This window comes from Lutjanus erythropterus, chromosome 16 (genome assembly GCF_056507025.1).
Source record: "Lutjanus erythropterus isolate fLutEry1 chromosome 16, fLutEry1.hap2, whole genome shotgun sequence".
In the NCBI taxonomy this organism is placed as follows: domain Eukaryota; kingdom Metazoa; phylum Chordata; class Actinopteri; order Lutjaniformes; family Lutjanidae; genus Lutjanus; species Lutjanus erythropterus.
This window is the reverse complement of record NC_139332.1, coordinates 919,052-946,609: the sequence shown is the minus strand read 5'-3', so window position 1 is coordinate 946,609 and position 27,558 is coordinate 919,052.

Genomic DNA, 27,558 nt, shown 5'->3' with positions numbered 1-27,558 from the left:
ACCTTTGAGAGGCAGGTGCGCCAGCAGCGCAAGCGGAGGCAGCATGACGGTGGATTTACCAGGAAGAAACAAAGAGAAAAGATTTTTAAAGTGAGGAGACAGATCTTCTGGTAAGAGAAGTGAAAACACGATATATGGAGATAGCAGGACGTCTCCAAAACAGCTTCACGCCGAAATAGTTTACTTTACAGTAACGCCTGCAAGAAACTTTACAACAAATGAACCGCAAATGTCATGCAGATATGTAACTGGTTATATTTTAACCTGAAGCACGTTGAAAGTATGTTATATTTCATAATTAATTGTTATAATCATCATCATTATTAACTTTGCTGGCTGAGGATCGGGGGAGAGAGATGGTGCAGTAGAGAGGGGAGGTGAACCGATCCAGTCTAGCTGCAAAGCTTCCTGGTTCCACTGGCCCACCTGAGCAAGGTGAAGGCACAGATACGCGGCTGTCTGTGCTCCTTCTTCTTCTCCTCTCCCACCTAATCATCATCTCCTCCTCCCATCCTCGCTCCTCTGAGCCGCTGTGAAATAATCAGAGAGAGTTTCCTAAGTTTGAAGTGCACAAAATTACGCAGATATATCCAACTAGCTATGATAGAAGCACACATAACATTTTCTCTCAGGTTGGGCCGGACTTGTGCGGTCAAATATAGTGTCTTGTATATTTTCTATGTTATAGATCATAATTGTTTAAACATTGTTTTTCTGGATCATAACAAACACGCAGACATAATCACTACAGCTGCTCCACCTGTCATGCTGACTCATCTGATAAAGACTATCAGACAGTTGTGATCCTGTTTGCAGGTCTGCTGAGATTTATTGGGCTTTATAATTATAATAATAGTACTGTTGTACTTATTAGTGTGATTAACTTCAAAGACACACACGCGAGTGCACGACTTTTAAACATAAATGAAAGGTGTTTGGTGATTGTGGAGATGAGGGTGCGCACCTCAGCCAAGGGCAAGACACACACATACCTGCACTATTAACTTCAATATTCACACTTTATTGCTGGTGGATATGTTCAAAGGACACTTCACTAATCGACACTCCTGTGGAGAATAAAGACTAATGTAAATTAAGGTGTTTGGTGATTGTGGAGCCATTGCGCCGCCAGCGCAAGTGATTTTGCTATCTTACGCCAGCGCAAGTGCCATTTTTGCCATGTGGGTAAGATAGCAAACGCGCTTGCGCTGGGTCTGTGCCGCTGTGGGTGTGAGGTCTAAACATGAAGGCGTGGCCCGGCGTGTTTGCTATCTTGTGCTGAGCACATTGGAGTAAAACGCGCTTGCGCTTTAGACCAGCCAAAACCTGGTCGAAGCGCAAAGTCTGTGGTTTTTCAGCACAAGATAGCACCTGGCGGGCTTGGCCGAAACACACACACGTCTTCACAATCACAAAACACCTTCATTTATGATCATTCTCTTCCTCCCACTTGAGTGTCGATTAGTTAAGTGTTATTCAAACATATTTTCTATCAGCAATAAAAAGTAAATATTGAAGTTAAAAGCTTTCACGTGTGTCTCACGCTTGGCTGAAGTGTACACGTCTCTACAATCACAGATCACTTTTCTTCTTTTAAGATGAACTCACTAATGAGGAAAAGAATTATAATTATAAAGCCTTAAGATTGTCTTTATCGGATGAGTCAGCATGACAGCTGGAGCAGCTATAGTGTGTGTCTGCCTGTTTGTTATGATCCAGAAAAACAATGATTGAACAATTATGATCTATAACATACAAAATATACAGACACTATATTTGACCATTGGAGTCCGGCCCAACCTGAGCAAAAAGTTATGTGTGCTTCTGTCATAGCTGGTTGGATAGATCCGTGCGTAATTTTGCACACTCCAAACTTCAGAACAGAACAACTTGTTTCGCAGCGGGACAGAGGAGGGAGGATGAGAGGAGGAGATGAGGATTAGGTGGGAGAGGAGAAGAAGGAGGAGCACAGACCACTGCTTAACTGCTCCTCCACCTGGCTCAGGTGTGCCAGGTGGAGCCGGGAAGCTTTGCGGCCTCTGGATCTGTTCGCCTCCCCTCTCACCATCTCTCTCCCCGCTCCTCAGCCAGTAAAATTAATAATGATGATGATGCTAATAATTAATTATAAATTACAACACAGTTTCAAGGTGCTTCAGATTAAAACATAACCAGTTACATATCTGCATGACATTTGCAGTTCATATTTATTGTATTATTGTATATAAACTATTTCGGCGTGAAGCTGTTTTGGAGACGTCCTGCTGTCTCCATATATTGCCTGCTCTTGCGCATTCTCTTCTGGAACCAGGAGATCTGTCTCCTTGCTTTGAAAATCTTTTCTCTTGTTTCCTCCTGGTAAATCTGCCGTCATGCTGCCTCAGCTTGCGCTGCTGGCGCACCTACCTTTTTGAAAGGTGATGAGAGCTTACTTTCTGATTAGTTTATTGCAAGTTCGGCCTAAACTCCCCTGTGAATTAATGAGGGCACTTGGGCATGTCTGATAGGTCTATCCTGCTTTGCACTGGTGGCGCAAAGGGTGGGGCAGGGCGAAATATCACTCCCACCCCTGGCACTTGTATGTTATCACATAGGTATGTGACACCGTCATGAGCCATGCCAAGGAGAGGTTTTCTTTCACCAAGCACCTCATCAGTGCCACTGTCTTGCAAGGAGACTTGTTCCAACAACACAGCAGAAAGTTCCCAGATTCAGCACTGGAAACCACGGTGGAAGCCTATCCCTCATTGGACAAGGCCAGACTTAAAACAGAACTGTCCCTGATCTACGAGAATGAGGAGTTCCGGAGTTGCAAAGGTGCACTGGCTCTCTATCAGGTTTTGATGGAAAACGACCTTGGAGAAACATTCACTGAAACTGTAAGTCTTCTCAACATCATCATCACAACACCAATGACAACATCAGAGTCTGAGTGGTGCTTTTCTACATTAAAGAGGATAAAAACTTTCCTTAGAAACACTATGTCACAAGATCGGCTCAACGCTCTGGCTATGCTCTGACCCAAGATTGTACTATATCTCTTTTGAGATGGTGAAACTTGCCCTACATTGGACTGGACAATGCAAGTTAGACTGGCCCATTATAGAAAAATCTTTATCCTTTCCCTTTACACCCATAGAGCTCCTCTCTCAAAATTCAGGTAGAATCTCTAACCCTATTATGTTGCATTCCAAGGAAGTTTGGATGAAGATACACAAAATGATTAAATTATCTCATTCTAAACAGCCATATTCGTTTTTGTGGCAAAATCCTGCAATCTGTATTGGTAAAACACCGGTCTACTGGAAGAGTTGGCACAACCATGGAATATGTACGCTGGATAATTTGTATGATGGTAAAGTGTTTATGTCTTATATTGATGTATTGAGTAAATATAACCTAAATGGAAAGGAACATTTTTGGAAATATGTTCAGACAAGGCACTGTGTTATGTCAGTAGACTGGCAAACTGAAGACAACCATATTTTAGAGTATTTGGTTTTGCCATCACACCATCACAGAGCCTCGATATTTTACAGAAGAATGAACTCTACACTCAGTACTGATCTAAACAATTTGAAGGTTTTATGGGAAAATGACTTTGGGGTTGTTCTTGGGAATGAGGAATGGAGGGAAATAATCTCACAATGTGGGAAATTTTTAAGGGAATGTAAAGGCAAATGTACACAATATAAGATTGTACAAAGATATTATTGGACTCCTGTGAGACTGAATAGATTAGGCCTCATGAACAACTCATTGTGCTGGAAGTGTCAAAATGATAGCGGTACTCTGATACATTGTTTGTGGGAATGTCCAATTATCAAGCACTTCTGGATGGTTGTCGTACGTATTCTAAGTGATTGGTTAGAAAGACCTGTGCCACTTTGTCCTACACTGTGTTTACTGGGTGACAAAGGACAGATAGATAATATATCAAAAGGAAAATTCTCTGTTATCATGGTTGGGGTCTCAGTGGCAGCTAGGATTATTCTTAAAGGGGACCTATTATGCTTTTTCCTCTTTTCTGACCTATAAATGTTGTCACAATGTTGGATACTTGTGTTAAACGATTCCAAAGCGTCAAATAATGAGGTTCATGCATTTGGAAGCGAGCCCCGCAAGCTGTTTTGGATGGCTCTGCACGCTGTGTTTTACTGTCTTTTTTTAACGGTGTAGTAACATTGATGTCAATGCGTGCCAGACTTACTTATATGGTCATTGCCCGGCATGTGCTCTAGGACTGCCCGCTCCCCCGCTCTGCTTCGTAAATTATATCGCTGCTCTGAGTGGTGAACTATTAAGTGAGATTAATGTGTTAGCGAGCTATGTTGCATCTAAACACAGGATTTTCAGTGTGACGAATGTGGCTCTCTTTTAACCTGGTAACCATGGTAACTACTAAACTCATAACCTGGTCGCAAGCAGGTTATGTTCAGAGTTTCAAATTAAATCATCTGTAAAACGCGCTATTCTTTAACAAATTTTTGTCCTTAACTTTTAAACTGAGGGAGGACGTTAACATTGAAAAATTACTGAGCTGTATGCTCGTAATATCACCGAACGAATCCATATAATGTAAAAATGTAACAGCAGCACAAACAGTCTGCATCGCGCTGTCATGATGGTAACCTCCATTTGGTGATGCAGAGTCATTTTGCCCGTTTGCTCCAGATCATATTAACACTTTAAATTGACATGGTATATAATCCACACACTAAAATAATGATGAAGCAACTACAGACACTTTGAATACTTTTTACTGTTATCTGTTTTGTCTCTGTGATTTTGCAGCTCAGATCACTGATTAGAAAATTCATCATCATTTATCACAGCCAATCTTAAATCAGTTACACTCATTATACGTTGGTTTGGTCAAAAACTTCAGTGATGTCCATGTCTCTGTCATCATAGGACAGTGTCAGACAGACTTAATCATGTTTAAATCTGCTGTATGGAGTTTTATTGTTTAATGTGCGGTTTTCATGTTAGAATAAACGGCAGCATTAAGACCGCATTTAGTCCATCAGTCATTTTCTGACATCATTCTTCTTCTCCTGCTTTATTTGCAGCAACAATGTTGCTTTTGCCGTAATGTATTTTGTATATTTTCCACAGCTCATAATTGTAACAACTTGATGATTTTGACTTAAGTAAGGCTCGCGATCGCTTCATTTCATGTGGAAGAAGAGTCAAATGACGCAACAAACGCCCCTTTTATATGAACGCGCACAGAGTCTGAAGACGAAAGCCTGGATTAACAAAGTGAGTTGATAACCACCATCATGATACCCGTTATCTCTGATTGCAGTTTTAGGCTTTGTCATGCAGAGAAAGCCTGGCTGTGTTGAGCTTTCTTCGTAGCACAGCCCCCTGCTGTCTACAATGATTTCAGTGTTAGTACGTTGAGCAATGGCTTCCAAAAATGATTGTTCGGGTGTGAGGGAAAGTTAACTTTGTTTAGCTTTCCTAAAGAGGCGAGCACCAGGCAGAAGTGGATAGAGTTGCTTTTTCCCGGCCAGCAATGGAAAAATACCTCCGTGTTTGTCTGTCTATGGCACTTCACAGGGGACTGTTTTGTCAACACGGGCCAATTCGAAGCTGGGTTAGCCGGTAGCCGAGCTCGGCAGCGCTTGTCAGCCCTTCGGAAGTCCTCGGGAGTGTGACCAATCACAGCGGAGTGGGCTCGGCGGGAGGCGTAAATGGAGGAGGGCCGGGGGGTGGAGTAAAGTACACAGACCGTTTTCGCGGGATGCAGAAAATACAAGGAAGAGATGCAGCGAGAGGCACAGCGTCCTGACGATCTACAAAGCTTTCTGTGCAGGCGAATGTGTGTAGCTGCTCTATAGGAGTCCAAAATCAAATACAAAGGCCCGAAATTGAGTATAATAGGTCCCCTTTAAACACTGGAAAACTCTGATACCTTACCGTTTAAAGAATGGGTAAATATGATGATAAAGACTGCTTCATATGAATGTATGCTTTATAAGTTGAATAATAGAGATGGTACCACAGCGCCAGAATGGGAACCATTTTGGTCCTACATTACTTTTACTGTCAGTCAGTAGGACGACAGCTGATTTCCTTCCCTCTGATATTTATTTTATTTTATTTATTTTTTGTTTGTTTTTCTTTCTAGGAACTTCCACACCTTGTAATATCATTGATACTTTCATTTATGTTTATGTATAAGAGCCCTGTTCTTTAATGTTAAAGAGCACTGTACGATTGTCATGTACCAAGTAAAAACTCAAATAAAAACCTGAATTATAAAAAAAAAAAGAAAGAAATGAAAATATGAATGAATTAATAAAGAATGGGCCTGGTTTTTCTTAACTGAAACTTACCACATGATACACAGGAAGGCCAAGGAGAACAGCCGTACACCTTGTGTTTGATGTCATGAAGTTCCGAAGAGGATAAAAATAGTGTAAATTCTGTGACAAATTTATTCATCAAGCCCAATGCCAAACCGTTCCAACCAACTGGCCACTACAGCATCAGAAAATAAGTCCACACGTCTTGTGCTGATTTATCTGGTGCAATCAGAGAAAGAGCATGGACATGCAAAAACGGGGACTATGCAGTGGAGCAATTGTGGAATTAAAGTTCATTTGAACCATCAAATTAAACATTCCAAAAATTTAACCTGTGAAATGCATAATCACCTGCTGGTTGTGCACTTGAATATATCACCCATAGCACCTGAAATCTTGTTTTTGTCTAGTTTTGGAAGCCCTTTGTCTGAATAAGATCATCAGTTGAGGGGTGTGGCAATCAAACTCGGTGTTCAAGGGCAGGTTCTTGTGACCATTAGAACGCTGCATACATACAGCTACATTTCAGAAAAGAAGAAGTACATTAAGTTCTAGGTTTGTGAATCACTAAGATAAATTATTGTTTTATTTAAAAAAGAATAATAAAATCAGAACAGGATTAGAACAGCATTTTCTTATTATGGCTAAATGTTTGTAAAGCAATATTAGTAATGATTGCAACATAAAAGTCACTACATAAACTCAATATCTCATTGCAAACAAATCTATAAAGTCAGAATAAATAAATTCACAGTAAAACCAATGATTTCAAGATTAATTAAATTGGATAAAACTATGCATAATGTGACATACATTACTGACAAAGGAAAAACAGGTGAGAGAGATTAACCATATTTCCTCAGACTGCATATGAAGAGTGGGCCAGAGGTCCCTGAGCTGTTTCACAGAAAGTTGATTCTGCATGTTGGAGTCACTGGAGTGTGAAGGTGTGGAGTTGTCTTGGTTTCTTGGGCTTCTTGTTTCAGCTCAAGCCATCAACCCAAAGTATCCGTATTTGATGACCAAGGAATGAGACTTAACAATCAAATGTCTTCCTCCAGAATTACTTACTGCTCCTTGAAAACTGGGACTCGTCTGACTCCTGATCATCATCAAAATCGTAGTACTGGCATCACAGTTCGGTACACAGTATGTGCATGATGAATACAACAAATACATCTGTTTTCTGACCGACTCAGTCACACTATTGTCATTCTGGCATGTGAAGTAACACTCCAATCCAGCGGGTGGCATTAAATCACCAAAATGCTGTTTGCCAACTGCCATTTAAAACAAAGAACAGCCAAAGAAGACAGTGCAGCAAAACAAGGACATTGGATGCTTTTCATTCTGTAAATTCATCTCCTCCACTTGCTCCCTCTCCACACATCTTTGCTCCACCCAGCGAGGTCATGACAGAGTTGTGAGGACGGAGGAGACAGAGCTGTGAGATGAAAAATCCTTGGTTCCTTTTTTGGCATTAGTCTGAAGCGGCGTCAGTTACTGATGACGAGCTGATAACAGCTGTATCAGCGGTCAAACTGACTGGTACGAATGTTCACAGAAACAAATCTAAGAAAGATTTCGATACCTGACAGCATTCAGTTAGATCTGTAAATTGAAATGGCTGATTATTGGTAGTATTCTTTCTGATGCTGATTTTAATCATCATTTAATATTCCTTTTTCCATCTTCTAATTAATATAGGCAACTGATCAGTGTTATTTGTTTACTTAGGCTATTTATTGGCTTGCATTATGGTCATCTGCACAGTAATACACACATCACACTTTCCACTTGCTTGTGTCATTATTCACAACATGCAGGTGCAAGTGCTGCAGAAACTTCTGTCAGTCACTGGACTTTGATCTCCCTTTGTGGGTCTTGATGACGCAGGATGAAAATTGCCAAAACTGCCCAATTAAGGGATACATCAGTGTATCCTCGGTCTGAGCACCTCCCAGTAAATTGCACTACTCTCTGCTCAAAGTAAATGAAAAGAAACTAAACTTTATTGATTTGGGGTTTTTGATGTTGTTGTTGTTGCTTTTTCTGCATTTTACTGTGACACGCCTAGTTTTCATACTGAACATTATTCAGCTCTTGCAGTGAGTAAGGTGAACGAAAATTCAGAGTTGCATAATCAATCATTTTATTTCACTGTAATCAAAGACTACATGTAACACAAACTCCAATTTTTTAAGCCCTGATAAGCCCAAGCATTTGAGTTTATTAGTTAGGCAAGTACTAGTGTACTGCTAACTTATTCAGGTTTACAGTGTTCCATTCATCCACTCATGGAATTGATAAAAAAAAAAAAAAAAGGTCAACCAGTCAAAAAAGCCAGCATTTCTTTTTTTTTTGTGTGTGTATTTTTTTCCATAGCACCTGTTCATCGAGGCACCAAAGAAAAGACATTTGATGAAAGTATCTGTGTATGATGAATTGCACGTCATGTAATGTTAATTTGGTAGATACATTTATGCATATGGTCTGGGAGTGTCTTGAAGTCAAAACATTCTGGGAAAGGGTGTCTCAAAAATTGTCCAATATGACACAAATACATTTATATTGTTTGCCATCTCTAATATTAAGGAATGATCATTCATCTGACCCTTAACTCAGAAGCGGTTGTTATTTTTGGCAGCCATGGCTGCTAAAATGTTGGTTGCTGTAAGATAGTTATTTTCTAATAAATAATCAATCCATCAGTTGTACCATTCTTTAAAGTGATAGTTCACCCAAAAATGAAATTTCATTCAATATCTATTGACCCCTTTGCTGATGTGAGGATGAGTGAAGATCTCCAGTTCACAAAACACTCCTGGGGTTTCAGTGGAAAACAGCCAAATCCAGTGACCAGTTTTGAAATTAAAAAAATAAATAAATAAAATAAAACACAACAAAACACAAAAAATGTCTCCATACTGCTTGTGTTGTGTAATCCAAGTGTCTATAAACTGCAACATTAAAATCTGACCCAAAAAGATGCCATTTACGCCATGTTTTTACCCTAAATGTCAACTGTAGCCTCTCAGACCAGAGCCACATGTACACCTGAAACATAAGTCGGGCCTTTCTCAATCTGGAAAGGATTTTGTACACTACACTACAAGGTTTCTGTTGCTCTCGCTTTGTAGTCCATGGCTGCAGCAACAAAATGATGTTCCTCCTCTATGTCGAAGGCCTTGTACATTTTGTTCTTTGTTGAAAGTTTGTGAAGTCAACTGTATGCGTAACAAGTCACTATTTCTGAGCAGATCTCTCTCTGTTGTCTGAGTCACTTCCAGGTAGCATGTAAACAGAGATGTGAAGGTATTGCGAGATCTCATATATCTTGTGTCGTGCAGCTTAGGCGAGAGCTTATGTACCCACTTCAGGCGTGTGCATGTAGCTCTGTTGTGAGAGGTTACAGCTGAAATTTAGGCTAAAAACATTGTGTAAAGGGTGTCTTTTTGGGTCAAATTTTAATGTTGCATCTTACGGACACTTGGATTACACCACACAAAGCAGTATGGAGACATCTTGTGGTTTTTGTTCTTTTTTTTTACATTTTAAAATTTTCACTTCAATTGTACTGGATTTGGCTGCAAGGCTGTTTTCTGCTGAAACCTGGGAGTGTTTTGCGAACTGGAGATCCTCACCCATCCTCACATCAGCACAGGGGTGAGTAGATATTGAGTGAATTTTCATTTTTGGCTGAACTATTGCTTTTTAATAGAGTATGTGCTTATAGAACTGTCCAGAGCAAAGATGAACTATTATAGCCAAAACAATCTTGAGAAGTGAATAGAAGCACTGAGCTCAACAAAGCATATAACAAGTTGAAGGGAGGAAGAAGAGAGATCAGAAAAATTCTTAGTATAAAAACTTGTATCAGTGGCGTACAGTGATGATTAGATCTGGGACTTCAGTTCAGCCAAAACTTTGCTAGACAAAAAAAAAGGATTTTGGTGGAATAAAAGGCAGGCAGCAGTTACCTTGATAGCTGTATTAAAATTTGTATTAAACAGTAGATGACTACCATTTACTCTGTTACTATTGTTTGGTTAAGTTATAATGAAGTTTGTGTTTGATATTAGGAGCTGTAATAATCAATAAGGATCATTGATCTCCAGTTCTATTATTTCTGTCTACCAACACAGCTCTGTCTGCTGTGCTGTGCTGTTGGAAGAAGTTTTAATAAAGAAGATTCAAGTGTCTGAAAATTGATTTCTAAAAGACTCGGAGATGAGGGCAATTTCAGTAAAATGTGTCAAATATATCCCTACCTGGGAAGCTGGGGGAAATAGGCTATTTCCAAGTAAGTAGAAAAATGAAAAAATATCTTCTCCAAACAAATCCAAATTTCCAGAGCTGTCTTATTTACACACAGGGTCATTTTGGTGAGCAAGGTAGTTGCAGCATTATTCAAGTAGTGTCCAAAATCCTCTATGAAGACAGTCTACTTTATGCAGCTTGTGTGCCCAGCATTTTTTATCACCCTTTAAAAAAATGCTGCTTACACAACAATTTCTTGTTTGTTAAAAGTGCATTCATCCATATTAGTCAATTATCACAAAGAATCATCACCAACACGTTTTAACCTTCTTTTAACCATTTGTTCTGATTTTCTAGATGGCAAATTCAGATCTCACTCTCAACATCATCAACCGAGGTTCCAGCAACAGCAGGCAGCTGTTCAGTCTTCAGTGAAAAGGCTGATAAATTCACTGTACAGTACCTACCCAGCACCAAACAGCAGAAAATCTGGTGCAGACCTGAACAGAAATAAAGTGAATATTGATCTTTGTCAGGTGGACACAAATCTGAATTCAAATGAATGCCTAAGTTTCTCTGTAAATGGGCAACAACAACTTTAAAGTGGTGATAGGCCAATGTTCTGTTAAAGCTGTAAAGCCTGTTTTCCTTTCCCCTAAAGTGGTCAAAAAATCAATAATTCAATAACATAACAACATCTAAAGAGATCACTTGTGACAGAGCTTCGTCAGAAGTTTCCCCCTGCTTGCAGTCATTGCACTCATTCAGCATAAATATCTCTGTTAATATTCAATTAAAAGTTCTCACTTTTTTTGAGATATTGGCTTTATATTTAATAGTTCCTGCAACTGCCAATTCACCTGTCTTTGATTTCAGAGCCAACAGTAGACATCATCCATCTAACTGGAGACAGCAATGGGCATGTGCAGTTTGGTCAAGACGCATACAGTCTACCAAAAGATCAGGCATATCCCCAATCACTTCAACTTCCTGTCAAGCAGAGTCCATTGTGAGACCAGACAGAGCTGGGCAGTGAATGATGGCACAGAGATCTGGTCACACCATTCTGCACCTTCAGCACTGGATGTTCCATGAACAGACAGTTTACCCACAACATTCTAGTTTGACTTTTTTTTTTTTGGGGTGGGGGGGGGGGGGCATTTAGCCTTTATTGGACAGGACACCTGTTGCCATTCACAGTAGGTATTTTTAAGGACTTGTCCCACAATGATACCATTCAGAAATAACACTGAAAGTACTTTCTGATGGCCCTCTGCTTCAGATTGGTATTTGTAAAGTGTTATATCATGACAGAATTTAAGGACAGGCCTTCACACTAAATGCTGAAATGATTTGGGCCTTTCTGTGTGGAGTTTGCATGTTCTCCCCGTGTCTGCGTGGGTTCTCTCCGGGTTCTTCGGCTTCCTCCCGCAGTCCAAAGACATGCATGCTAGGTTAATTTTCTGTAGGTGTGAGTGTGTCTGTCTCTATGTTGTCTATGGTGTACCCCGCCTCTCACCCAATGTCAGCTGGGATAGGCTCCAGCCCCCGCGACCCGATCCAGAATAAGCGGTTACAGAAAATGAATGAATAATCATATCATATGAAATGTCAGACATTTGAGAAAATACTCATCAGATCATATCTGTTTATATTTGTTGTATGTGGATGTAGCATGGATGAAGTCTCATTTTGTTGCCCAACCCTGTTTTGATGAATGATAAAAAAAAATTGACATTGATAGCTTTTTGGTAATTTTCTTATGACATCGCGCTGAAAATAATTATAATGCAATTTTTGTCATGACAAAGAGACAGAAAAGGCAGGGGAAGACAAATTTCTTCTTGGGACAAGGAACCCAAGTAGGAACTATGATGTCCTACTTTTGAATCTGAAAATCCTTAATATTAAACTTCTTTACTTCTTTTCTTTTTTTTTCATAGAGATACCGTTTTCTCTTTTTTATTATAGTAAATTTGCGTATTTTAAAATACTGAGCAGGGTCTTTAGACTGACAGTATTTGTTGTTTGATCTTCTAGCTGCCTTGTGTTATATTCATAAATTGTAGCGTTCCCATTTCCGGGGCCCTCTGAATGTAGCATACCGGGTTGACGACAACAGGCAGTAATTAAATCAGGGGACTGACCGACCGACCAGAAACTCGAGGTGGAAAACTCCGCACAATAAAGTGAAGTAAGTTTAAAATTAGTTAAATGATAAATAAGTCTTTGTGCTGGTGATTGGTATATTGTTAGCTAGCTAACATTAATGTAGAGTCATGTCAGCTAGTAACAGTTTGCTATTTGAAGAGAAATTATGTTGACAGTTCAAGGGCAACTGTGGCATTTTAGGCTGGATGGTAGCTAACGTTAGCTAATTTAACCATAACACTAACCCTGCTTAGTAGTTCTCATTATAAATTGTGCTGAGGGTCAACGCTACGTTCCTCTTTTCACACATTATTTCACCCTGTTTGTCAGTGAATCTCAAAGTCAAAGTCTCAAAGTTGAGGCGCAGGGAGGGTAAGTGTCCGTGATACCCAGTTAACACCCAGAAATTATGGACAAGGGCATGCATGATATTAGTGTATGTGGATCCGAAGTGAAGAAAGTGAGGGGACGGAGGTACCGGTGTTACAAATCTCAATTCGAGTAAGGGAGTAATAATGTTGATTTAATGACTCACTGGATGAAAATGCGTTTTGCAAGAGACTCGGGCTTGTTTCCTTCTCTTCCTCGTCATGCTACCACTACTTGCGCTGGTGCCGCACCTGCTTTTAATTTCTGATTAGTTTATTGCATGATTGGCTTAAAAAAGTTAAAGTACTTATCTCATCTTATATAAATTATGCGCAATGCTGCACAAATATTTTTATTCCTTTGTGAAGGCATAAAAAACAATAACATAACATTTTTCACTTTTATTTCATTTATTATTGTGCAGGAACAAATTGAAAATGAAGTAATAAAATCAGTTCAAATTAAACAGCCCTGACTCACTTAACTCTGCTTTACAGTTAATTCCTGTTCTGTATCACATAAAAGACAAGCTCACATGACAAAACAGAACCAACAAAAAATACATTCAAATTACTATACTATACTTTACTTTTCTGTATCAATTCAAAAAATTTCATGACGTGATCACAAAGTAAGGATGGGTTTGTCCTTTGCCAGAACTCGTTACATTCGTGCCAAATGTGTCAGTGGGACTAAAGCATCAAGTTATTTCTCTGTGGTTTTTGAATGTTTTTTTTTTGTTTAATTCCAGAGGAATTACTCACCCAATATTATGTTTTTGCCACACAATGTTTTGTGTCACCATGTTTTTGACTATAACACTCACTGTGCATACTTTTGTTCCAGGAATTTGCTGCTGCGTGTAAAATACAGAGTGGCAAGTGTGTTATCACCATTAAGGTAAGCTGCTTCCATGTGATATAGCTTAAGTATGACTATAAAAATATTGGTTCTTTCTTTGTCAGAACTGACAATGTATACTCAGGCCTGGAATGAAGTCATTTTTAGGAGAAGGCACAAAAAAAACATTATTTACCACTGTAAACCATTAATCAAACCAATAAATAAATGCAGTATATCAGACAACCTAAAAGCTCATTTAATATCTCGTTATTATAAAATATAATTTCTTTTAATTGTGTTCTGTACTTTCAGCAGTGAGTGACAGGTAAACATACAAAGAAGGACAACCATTTATTGCATACTGCAGTTAGAACCTGACTATAATTAGCTGATAATTAACCTTATCAGCTACAAAGTAATTGATACACAAAATATTAAACCATTAACCAACCAGTATCTAACAGTCAATGTCAAACAACTGTATGCTTATAATTGTATAGATTGCGATGTCCATGGCCAACTCCATTCTATTTAAAGTCGACCTTTGCAAATTCTGCTTTTCTGTCTTTGTAAGACCTGCAATTGACAGTATATAGAAACATTTTTGTAACTGTTCTTTAATGGAAAATTAAATTGTACATTCACACATACATTCATAATAAAACACTGGCTATGAAATAACTTTTACATTTTCTCCAAAAGTGCTCTGGGTCACTCTTAGCCTTAGTCTTATTAAGTTTATGTACCAGAGGAAGCACAATCTCTTGTGAAGTCATGGGTAGGCAGATGTAAACAAAACAGAGGCTGACTTGGTGCAACAGTTTGCTGTAGTACTGCTTAGCAGTGAGGAAAAAACAAAAGAAGAGACCTAAACGAGTCTGGATGATGTTTGGGGAGACATGAGGGGTATACTACGAAGCAAGCTCAACACAGCCAGGCTTTCTTTGCATGATCTGGATCGACAAAGTCTAAAACCGCAATCAGAGATAACGGGTGTCACGATGATGGTTATCAACTTGCTTTGTTAATCCAGGCTTTCGTCTTCAGACTCTGTGCGCGCTCACATAAAAGGGGCATTTCTTGCATCATTTGACTCTTCTTCCGCATGAAATGAAGCGATCGCAAGCCACTTAAGTCAAAATCATCAAGTTGTTATAATTATGAGCTGTGGAAAATATACAAAATACATTACAGCAAAAAGCAACATTGTTGCTGCAAATAAAGCAGGAGAAGAAGTATGCTGTCAGAAAATTACTGATCGACTAAATGTGGTCTTAATGCTGCTGTTTTTTCTAACATGAAAACTGCACATTAAACAATAAAACTCCATACAGCAGATTTAAACATGATGAAGTCTGTCTGACACTGTCCTATGATGACAGAGACGTGGAGATCACTTAAGTTTCTGACCAAACCAACGTAAAATGAGTGCAACTGATTTAAGATTGTCCGTGATAAATGATGATGAATTTTCTAATCAGTGATCTGAGCTGCAATATCACAAAGACAAAACAGATAACAGTAAAAAGTATTCAAAGTGTCTGTAGTTGCTTCATCATTATTTTAGTGTGTGGATTATATACCATGACAATTTAAAGTATTAATATGATCTGGAGCAAACGGGAAAAATGACTCTGCATCACCAAATGGAGGTTACCATCATGACAGCACGATGCATACCGTTTGTGCTGCTTCGTTCAGTGATATTACGAACATACAGCTCAACAACTTTTCATTTTTATTGTCTTTCCTCAGTTTAAAAGCTATATCGCTCATAAACAACCTTGTTAGGACAATTATAAGTGAAAGAACTGCGCTTTTTACAGACGATTTAATCTGAATCTCTGAACATAACCTGCTCCCGACCAGGTTATGAGTTTAGCATAAGTTACCATGGTGATCTAGCCAGGTTAAAAGAGAGCCACTTTCGTGACACTGAAAATCCTGGCTTTAGACTCAAGATAGCTCGCTAACCCATTCATCTCGCTTCGTAGTACACCCCTCTGGTCAGCACAGATTGTTTATTCTTAAGTCAGAACAGGAAATGAGTTTTTAACTGCCACTGTGTGAAGTAATATGCTGCCAGCTACACAGCAAAATCTGTATACTCAGATTAACACTGTTGGAATTTATTTCAACACTTTTGAAATGTCTATATGGGTCCACACTACAGATAGTTAATTTTATTGTTTTTGGAGAGTTGGTACGTTAACACTAATTTAGTGTAATTATTGACTATTTTGAGTTAAAATTCAACACTTCTTAACACTAACAATTGTTAGTTTTTCTAACTCTCGTATGCAGTGTTGATATTAATTCTCTCAAGGGTTACCACTAACACTGTAAGATGCTGGTTAATATAGCTTTTCTTAATTACTAAAAATGAACTTGAAAAGAACAATTTTCTGTTTTTATTAGGGAGGTCATTCACAGTCCAGGTTTGCAAGACATTCAGTACATAAATCACATTTACATAATAGTAAAGACATAACTCAAATAATGGCATTAAACTTAGTCATAATAAGCTTGTCTTCTACTATTTTTCTCCCTTACATTTTAGTGTCAGCAATTATAAACATTTGAACAAACAATGTCATACACATTCATTTATCTATGAAAGCCTGCTCCTCATAGTTCATTGAAAATGGCAATTTCCTTTAAAGTAGGTCGGGTCTCTGTGAATTAATGTATCCAATCCATTTTCACCACAATGTCCTACATTTTTCTCTTTGCATTTTTATAGAAAAGGTTAGTCTCTCCATTGTGTAGATTTTCCTGAATAATTTTTAACCAGTCCTCAAATGTTGGAGCATCTGGTTGTAACCACTTCCTCGTCACAGCTTTTTTGCCTCCAATAAGTAATATTCTCATTAAATATTTGTCTGTTTTAGTTTGAAGATTCAGTGTTACAGTGCCCATATACATTGTCAAAGCATCAAATGGAATAGTGATCTGAATTACTGTTTCCAAACATTTATGAATTTCCCTCCAATAGAATGTAATTTTGGGGCAATCCCAAAATAAATGATAATGGTTACCTACATATGTTCCACATAGCCCCCAACAATTCATTCCAACACCTTGATATCTCTTCTGGGCAGGAGTAATGAAAATCTCATGATATTTTTCCATCCAAATTCCCTCCAACAGTGTGATGATGTAGTTATCCACTGTGATTTGCATATATCCCCCCACTCATCTTCAGATATGACCATTCCTCCCTCTCTTTCTCATTGATTTTTTACATGTTGGGTGGTTGTCTTTGAGGAGTCCTGAAAGCTTTTATATAGAGCTGCACAATATATTGTTTGAGCATCGTCATCGCAATGTACGTGTGCGCAATAGTCACATTGCAGGTCCTACGATGTAGGAGGCAAATGAACTAAACGTGTTCTCATCTAATTTCAAGGGTACCTGACACACACTGCGTGCAGCAATCCACCAATCACAATCGTTCTTAATCAGTTTGCCAAAGCAGACCACGCCCCTGTATGTGGAGTGAGTCACAAGATCAGTGCAGGTTAATTGTCCACAAGATGGTGGCAGTGCAGCATAACATAAAGTGTTATTCAAGTCATCTGGTGAAAATTCCTGTATTTATTCATATCGCAATATATATCGCAGGGTTAAAAAAAAAATTTCCAATGTCAGTTTTTTCCAATATCGTGCAGCCCTACTTTTATATAATCTGGATATTATTTTGCATCCATTTCCTGATTTGTAAGTTGACACAAAAATATTCAATATATCATTGTCTACTTTCTCCAAGCCCTCAGCTATAATTTAATTAACCCTGTGTCTCACTTGTAGATATCTGAAAAAATCTTGATCCTCCAATCCATAATCTTTTTTAAGTGTCTCAGAGCTTTTCAGTGTTTTGTTATGGATACAGCAGCAATATGCTGTTAGCCCTTTACCCATCCATATTTTAGATCTGGTATCCGTCTTGTTTGGGATGAAGTCAGTATCATATGGACACCATCTTAATTTCTCCACACCCTTCAGGTTTTACTTTTTAACTACCCTCTGCCAGGTGTTAAGAGCCACTTGTATCCAAGGATTGTTTTTATCTGTAAAGGTGTCCATCAATCTACTGTCTACAATCATAGCTTGTATTGATGATCCAATAGATTTCCCAACTTCTTCTTTCCTTCCACCTTGCCCTGAACTGTGAATTACAAAGACACACCAAGGGCCTTAATTGAGCTGCATAATAGTAGTCTTTAGGGGTGGTTAATCTGTCTGATTTACCGATCCGATTCAAGTATGATTATTGAGGTCCCGATTCGATTACCAACCAATTTTCGATTATTAACGATTCTCGATTAGCGATTATTGATTTTCGATTTGACAACAGTAACCCAAAATACACCACAAAGTTATTGCACCATTAAAAAAAACAGTCAGTTGCTGAATTACTTAACTCTTTTATTGATTAACAACTCAAAGCACTTCCTGTGTAGTGTAAAAAAATGAAAAAAAGTGGTGGGATTAGAGTTAAATTATTTTAAAAATGCACTTGCCTTTGATCTTTGTCTGTCTGTAATTATCACCATAGTTATGTAATGTAATAATAATGATAATAGTAATGATAATGGTAATAATATTAAAAACTTCAATTCATACAGTGCTGTACTACGTATATACTATACATATATTAGATCATTATACACTGTACAGTATAATACACAACTACGCTCTGTAGTCTGGCTCAATGTCCCGCCTACAGCACAGCACATCTGATTGGTTAGAAGTCATGATCAATCAATCAATCAGTAGACACACTGTTTCACAGACGGGGCGAGACAGAGCTGCTCTGGTGAGCAGAGAGGAGCTGTGTAGAAGTTAAGACAGCTGATATCACCAAAGTTTCAATGAACATCACAGTTTTATGATCTGTTTCTTTGGTGATAGCATAGTTACATCAGTGAAAAAAAGTTATGGTCTGGATTTCACTCAAGGCGATGTGACGGCTTTTAAATCAGTCGCTCTTCACAGAGATGCGCTGCACACAGCAGCATTTGTCTGCATTGAGATGTCAGGTATTATAACTTATACAAAAGTAACAGTGACAGTAAAACTATGATGCTCACATGTGGTCCACGGATCACATGCGTGCCGAATTGTAGAGGGCGATCTGTACGGGACACGAATCAACTGCGACCCATTGCAGCCCTAGTTGGTTGCTCATTGGTTGCTAGTTGCTGGTTGATCCTCGTCCATTTTACACACCTGCTCGTACGGCTCACTCGCTCTGGCTGCTGCACGCACTTGCGAATTGGAACTGGGTGCGCTCGCGTGACGTTCAACTTCCGCATTTTTTCAAAATAAAATAATGCAAAAAATAATCGATTTTGAAAATTTTATAATCGATTCATACTCGTCCATAACATAATCGCGATTAATTAATAACCGATTTTTTTCACCAGTCCTAGTAGTCTTTCAAGTTTGGTAACGCTAGACCTCCATTCTCTTTAGATAATTGCATTACTTTGTATTTTACTCTTGGTTTCTTTCCCATCCAGATGTACCAGGAAATTAACTTGTCCCATTCAATGAACTGCTGTTCAGTTATATTTATTGGCAGGGATTGGAAAAGGTATAACAGGCAAGGCAAAATAACCATCTTGACTGACTCAATCCTGGAGGATAAACTGAGGAATGGTAGGCAATTTCACCTAAAAATATCAAATTTAATTTTAGAGTTTATAGGGATGTAATTGGCTTCAAATAACTTTGTGATATCCTGAGTAAGATTAACCCTTAAATACTTCATTGACTTCTTATCGCACTTCAAATCATACTTTTCTAGGAAGTGATTTGGTGGATCATAGTTGAGATTCAAAATTTGGGTTTTTTGGATATTTAGTTTATATCCTGACAACTGACCAAATCTCTTCAAAGATGACATCAAAGTTGGTAGTGATACTAGAGGCCGGGTTAAAAAGATCAATACGTCATCCGCAAATAACGATAATTTATGTTCCCCTCCCGCTATATGTATACCCCTGATTTCTTCATTTTGTCTAATATACTGGCTGAGAGGCTCTATAAAGAGAGCAAAGAGGAGAGGGGAACAGGGGCAGCCCTGCCTGCAAGAACATTCCAGTGTAAATGATTTTGAGACGCTGCCATTGATTTTAACTCTTGCTGTGGGATTATTGTATATTGCTTGGAGAGCTTCAATAAAGGTTTTGTGGAAGCCAAACTTCTCCAAAACTTTATACAGGAAGGTCCATCTGACTAAATCAAATGCCTTCTCTGCGTCTAATCCTATAAGCATTGCAGTGTTTCCTCTACATTCATTTAGGAGTGGCGACCTGCCACTTTCTTCATTTTCTTCATTCCCGAATTACAAATAAACAATAAAGCAGCGAATTACCGGCCGGAGAAGAGGTAGACGTAAGTTATTAGCTTGAGATAACTCGACATAGATTTTACAAGTTAAACAGACGTTCACAATATGTTGATGACCAGCTAACGTTACGTAACTTATCGGTAGTTTAAGTTAATTTGGCCCGGTGCCAACTCAGTGTCGCTAACGTGAGTAAACTAATTGATAGTATTACGCTAACGTTAATATCTACACACCATTATGTAACAACTGACTGCATTTTTCAGATGAGTTTATTGAAATATTTCTCTAAGAAGAGAAACGGAACGCCTGCCCCCGCTGCTGAAAAAAATCCTAGAGGAAACACTGCATTGCTTCCATCTTATTTTGATGAATATGCCACATAATGTGCAGTGTTCTCCTTAGACTATCATTAGTTTGTCTCTGATGGATAAATCCTATCTGGTCCAGGTGGATAAGGGATGGTAGGATTTTTTCTTTTCTTCTAGCTAATATTGAGGTGTAAATTTTATAGTCCACGTTTAATACTGAAATGGGTTGATATTGTTTACAATCTAATTTATCTTTACCATTTTTTGGTATTGTTGAGATTATGGCTTCCCTCCATGAAGGGGGGATCTCTCCCTTTTTGAGTGCCCAATTGCAAGTCTGGCGCAAGCTTGGAGTTATCTGTTCGCTAAAAGTTTTATACCTTTCCAAAGCCATCCGAGCCTGGGCTTTTATGCGGTTTAAGTCTTGTTATTGCTGCCTTAACTTCTTTATCAGTAATTTCAGTAACCAGTGCTTTATTTTGTTCCTGTGTAACTAGAGGTAGATTCAAAAGTTTAAGGAAATTATGTATTTCATTTTTCTATCTAGTCTTGCTTGTGAATATAATTCTTTATAATACTCCTCAAACCTACTTTGAATCTCCTCCAGTTTATACTGTATATTCTTTGTTTTAGGACATTTGTTTATAGACATTATTTATTTTATTTATAGTATTGTCTGCCTGCTGTTTCCTTAATTTGTATGCCAGTAGTTTCATAGCTTTACTTCCTGCCTCATAATAAGCCTGTTTCCGAAATATCCATTTTTTTTTTTTTATTTCATTAGAATATATCTCATCTATCTCATTTTGCAGTTTCTTAATTGCTACTGCCTTATCTGATTCTGCTCTACTCTTATGGATTCTTTGTAATTCCTTAAGTTTACTGTACAAATTGTTGAGCCTCTCTTGTTTGAGTTTCTTTAGTGATGAGGAACAGGAAATTATTTCCCCCCTTAATATTGCTTTATATGTATCCCACACAATAGGTGGGGAAACCTCTCCATTACTGTTTTCTTTGAAATAGGTTTCTATTTCCTTTTCCATTTCTTATTTTACCTGGGGGTTATTTAATATGTTTGAATTAAATTTCCACAGTGTGGATTTTGGATTATTACTGATGTTAATTATCATCTCTATCGGTGAATGATCTGACATATCAATAGTTCCAATATCACGATTGTATTCTGAACCTGTCTCTCTTAAATACAAAGAAATAATCAATCCTTGAGTAGGTAGAATGTGGTGAAGAAAAATGAGTGTAGTCTCGGCTAGTTGGGTGGAGATCCCGCCAAACATCAACAATACCAATTTATTTCATGATAGAATTTACTTTGTTAATTATAGAATTACTGTGTCCTGGGTTATATTTGGATGAATCCATCCTGGACAACCTTAAGTTCATATCTCCTCCACATACAAGCACTCCTTGAGATTCAGTCGACATCATGTCGAACAATCTTTTATAGAATAACCAATCACTTCCTGGAGGAGTTAAAGAGTGTCCATCATCCCTTCAATCCTTCCTATGACCATCACATAGCGACCTTCTTTATCTTTGGGCTCTGAAATATGTTCATATTGAACCTGGTTTGAGATTAAAATTAGACTTGCACCGATTAATCGGCAATGCTCGGAATCGGGCCGGTTTTCACGTGACTGGCCTTGACCGGTGACCGGCCGGTCAGCGTCACAGATCCGGTTCTGTGCCCGTCATTGTCACACACGTGTTCTGCACGATGGTCACGTCATGCGCGCAGCAGACAAACTGACCGTGACGTCAACACAGCGCTGATAACAGCTACACACTCTGACAAGTCAGCTTGAAGATGGTGTCAGCGACAGATTCCAAGAACAGGATAAAGAGAAGACAGACAGTATACAACGAGACAGAGCAGCTGACAATGTCGCAAAACAGCTGTAAACTCTCTCGCACTTCAGGCTAATGTTAGCAAGCTAGCAGCAGACTGCTGTTCACAGACTGACAGTTCAAATCTCACTTCCTGTTCTGACTGAAGAATAAACAACCTGTGTTGATGCGTCTCCTCAAACATTTTCTCATCCAGACTCGTTTAACTTCTGTTTGTTTTTCTCACGGCAAAGTTTTACTTCAAACTGTTGCACCGCGTTAGTCTCCGGTTTGTTTACATCTGCTTCCACAAAAGATCATGTGAAATCGCATCCCACGAAATCCGGTTCACCCGATTCATAATCTTAATATAAAATTATAATAAGGCCTGGTTGTAATCTGGATGATTTTGGAGAAAGTATTAAATTAATATTTAATAGTCAGTGTCTTATTATAAACATATTTACAAGAAAAGTTGCAAAAATGTTTGTGAATGCTGTCAATTACAGTTCTTAGAAAGACTGAAAATCGGAACCGGCCAAAATCGGAATCGGTAGGTCAGACCCCTTAAAAATCGGAAATCGGAATCGGCCAAGAAAGTTGAAATTGGTGCAAGTCTAATTAAAATGGCAGCCCCTCTTCTGTGGCCTGATTTTATAGGAGGAGCAAAATAAATGTTTAAATCCTCCTCTTTTCAGTCTTAAATGTTCTATTCCTGTTAAATGTGTTTCTTGCAGAAAGGCCACCTGTGCTCCCTCCTTTCTCAATTTTGATAATATTTTACCTCTCTTATCTGGATTAAGTACTCAATTCACATTAAAGGTACTCCATTCACATTAAAGGATACCACTTTTATGTTATGAAGATTATTTGCCATTACTATAGTGATAAGACATTTCACAATTCTTACATGACGTTAGTGTGACATCTCTCTTGCTGCACTGAACAGCAGCGAACGTACATTGAACAAAGTAACTAAAAACCTTGGTTAGAACCCAAAATTGTTCATTAGAACTTCCAAAGGTGGGGTTTAAGAAGAAACCCTGTGTGAGATGTTTCAAAACAGCCTTTACGGGGGAACGCCTCCTTTTCAAGTGAGGGCCCTCATTTACTGTGGCATCATGGCAAACTCTATCCATACTGACACACATTCAGCTCCCCCGACTTGTTGATTCCTATCTAGTATGGCTATTCATAGCTAAAGAAATAAAATATTGCACAGAGATAGAGAATGGAAGAGGAAGAAAAAGAATAAAGAAGAACAAGAAAAAAAAGTATTTTGTTCGGCTGAGTCGGCCCTATTCATCACATTTGTATTTAATGTAAAAGTAACTACTTAAGAGTCCTTACTGTATGTAAATTACAGCTTAAGTATGGACCTAAACATGACGTGTTCTAGTATGTAATGTAGGCATTTAAGCAGTATGTATATTCATTTTTACTCAGCCATATCCTGATCTTTCTGCGATGGATCCCAGCTGAATTTCTGGAGATTGTCTCTGATTGTTGGTCATCCTTGTTTGCGGTCCCGTGTTTGTCCCCGTCTCCCGCTAACAGCCCATGTCAGCCTCTGGATCTGCTCCAACAGGGTCTCGGGTGATTTAAGCACAGTGACCGGTAGCCCCTTCTCAGCCATCTCCTTCATTGCCTCTTCAGCGGTGTTGTAGATGCGGGTCCCGTCTGCATAAAAGACTCGTAGTCTGGCCGGGAATGGTGTCTAGAATCGTATTCCCTTTTCTTTCAAGATCCTCTTTGCCTCCGCATGCTCTTGTCGTTTCTTAAGTATACTCAGTGCGTAGTCGTCCAAATTAATTTGCTTATTCTTCCAAGTAAATCCCTTCTTCTGCCAAGCTATTCGGAGAATCTCCTCTTTGGTTCTGTAGCTCAGAAACTTTTCTACAAGGGATCTCGGAGGAGCTCCTTCTCGCGGTGCTGGTCCAAGTGCGCTGTGCGCCCTTTTGATCTGGAGATCCATATCAGGTGGCAGAGATAAGTTATGTTTCAGCAGCTCTTCAACAAAGCTTATCATTGATGGAGACTCGTTCTCAGACCCCTTCACTACGGAGTAGATCCTAACGTTGTTTCGTCTCGACCTTCCCTCTTGGTCTGTTTGTTTTGCTTCCAGGCGAGTTTGGAGTTTTATTAGCTCCTTCATCACTTCTTCCATAGACTGTAGCCGCCTCCTCTGTGTTTAAAATTCGCTCCTCTGCCTCATCGAGTCTCAGCTTGGTTTTGCTTATCTCCTCTTTGATTTCTCCCAGTTGTTGCTTGTTTTCTTGTCTGAAACTTTTTATCTCAGCGAGTATGGTATTCAGACTGACCATATCGGTGTCCGTGCCTTTTTTTCCATTAGCCTTAGCTGGCGAGCTGCAGCTAGCTGGGGAGGACTCTCGGCTTAAGTTATCGTGTGAATCGTCATTCTGTGCATATTTCTTGATTTTGACTTTGTTCTGCCTGTCTTTCGTCATGATTTCGCCCTTATCCGTAGTTTAAGGTCAACTGAAGCAAGTTTAATAGTTTTACAGGGCTATTTAATCCAAGTTGTCGGGGGTGAATTTCTTTTATGCTGCCATCTTTGCGGCTGCGCAGTGGGAAGTCGAAAAGAACAATTTTCAACACTTTTTACACTTTTCAAAACTTAACAGTATTGCACAGTATATGCTTTCGTACTTATTTAGAGTCTCAAATGAGTGAGCTGGTTAAAAGCACAACATGTTCACTATTTTTCTCCTATATACACTATACAGCCCACAGCTAAAAGCACTATGTAAAAGGATAGTCCATCCAAAAAATTTTGTCATTATCTACTCAAACTTATGCCAATTGAGGGTCGGGCATATTTTGTTAGTCTGCAAAACACTGCTGGAGTTTGACAGGAATCTTCCAAACAAAGTAAATTAATGGTGACCAGTTTTCAAACGCTAAAAAACAACTGGGGAGAGAAGAAACATAAAATCCCTCCATACTGGTGTAATCCAAGTCCCCTTGCACACCGTTCCATTGTTTGGAGGATTCTGCAATGCTCTTTTCCTGTGAAAGTCCAGTAGTGTTTTGTGGACTAAAAAACTAAACCTGATCTTCAGTTGGCATGAGGGTGAGTAGATGACAACTAAATTTTCATTTTTGGGTCAACTATTCCTTTAAACCCCTCCTTTCCTGTGATTTGCTGTTGAAAAGTCCTATGTGCTGTGATTGCCTGTTGTGAAATACACCAATGGTTTGACTGGCTGTTGTAAAACCCTCCTGTGTTATGACCGGCCATTTTAAAATCCCTCTGTGTTGTGATTGGCTCATGTAAAGCTCCCCTATTTTGTAATTGGCTGATATAAACTCACCTGTGCTTGATTTTGTTTTGGAAAATCTCTGTGTTGAGATTGGCTTTTGTAAACTCAATCAGCTGTTGTAAAATACCCCTGTACCGTGATTGGTTGTGGTTAAAAAAAAGCCAACACTTGTGTTCTAAAACCCTCCTGTGTTGTGATTGGCTATTGTAAAATGAACACCTGTGCCATCATTGGCTCTTGTAAAATCCCCCTGTGCTGTGATTGGTTGTTTAAAAAAATCCCCATGTTGTAATTGGCTGTTGTAAATGACCCATTTGCTGTAATTGGCTGTTGTAAAACCCCCATCAGTTGTGACCGGTGGATGAATCCCCCTGTGTTATGATTGGCTATTGGAAAAACAACTTTTCTTTTATTTGCTATTGTAAAATCCACCTGTTCTGTGACTAGCTGTCATAAAACTCCCCTTGTGTTGTGATAGGCTTATGTAAAACCTCCCTGTCTCATGATTGATGGCTGTAAAGCCCCATGTGATGTAATTGGGTATTACAAAAGGAAACAGTGTTTTGATTTTCTGTAGTCAAATCAGTGTGTTGAGTCTGGCTGTTGTAAAACTCTCTTGTGCTGTCAAATGCTGATTTAAAACTCCTCTGTGTTGGAGTTGGCTTTTGTAAAATCCTTCTGTGTTGAAACTGGCTCCTGTTCTCTTATTTACTCTTGTAGAGAAAACCCAGTTTTTGGATTGACTGTCAAAAATCACCTATGATGTGACTGGATGTTGTATAAACCCCCTGTGCCATGGATGGTTGATGAAAAATCCCTCTGTGTTGTGATTGGTTATTGTAAAAAAAAAAAAAAAGAAGAAGAAAAAGAAAAAAAACTGTGTTCTTTTATTTGTTCGTGTGCTGTGATTGGCTGTCATCATTGGCTGATCTAAAACCCACCTGTCTCGTGGTTGGCAGCTGTAAAGGGTCTGACTGTTGCAACAAGGGTTAGGGTTAGCAAAATAAAACAAAAACAACCCTTGTGCTCATAGAAAATTCCCTGTGTTTTGCTATGCTGTTGTAAAATCCCCCTCTTCTTTTATCTGAGGGGTGTACTATGAAGCGAGATTAATGGGTTAACAAGCTATGTTGAGTCTAAAGCCAAGATTTTCAGTGTCACGAAGGTGGCACTCTTTTAACCTGGCTAGATAACCATGGTAACTTATGCTAAACTCATAACCTGGTCGGGAGCAGGTTATGTTCAGAGTTTCAGATTAAATTGTCTGTAAAACGCGCTGTTCTTTAACTAATTATTGTCCTAACAAGGTTGTTTATGAGTGATATAGCTTTTAAACTGAGGAAAGACATTAAAAATGAAAAGTTGCTGAGCTGTATGTTTGTAATATCACTGAACGAATCCATATAATGGTGATGCAGAGTCATTTTTCCCGTTTGCTCCAGATCATATTAACACTTTAAATTGACATGGTATATAATCCACACAGTAAAATAATGATGAAGCAACTACAGACACTTTGAATACTTTTTACTGTTATCTGTTTTGTCTCCGTGATATTGCAGCTCAGATCACTGATTAGAAAATTCATCATCATTTATCACAGACAGTCTTAAATCAATTACACTCATTTTATGTTGGTTTGGTCAAAAACTTAAGTGATTACCATGTCTCTGTCATCATAGGACAGTGTCAGACAGACTTCCTCATGTTTAAATCTGCTGTATGGAGTTTTATCGTTTAATGTGCAGTTTTCATGTTAGAATAAACCGCAGCATTAAGACCGCATTTAGTCGATCAGTAATTTTCTGACAGCATACTTCTTC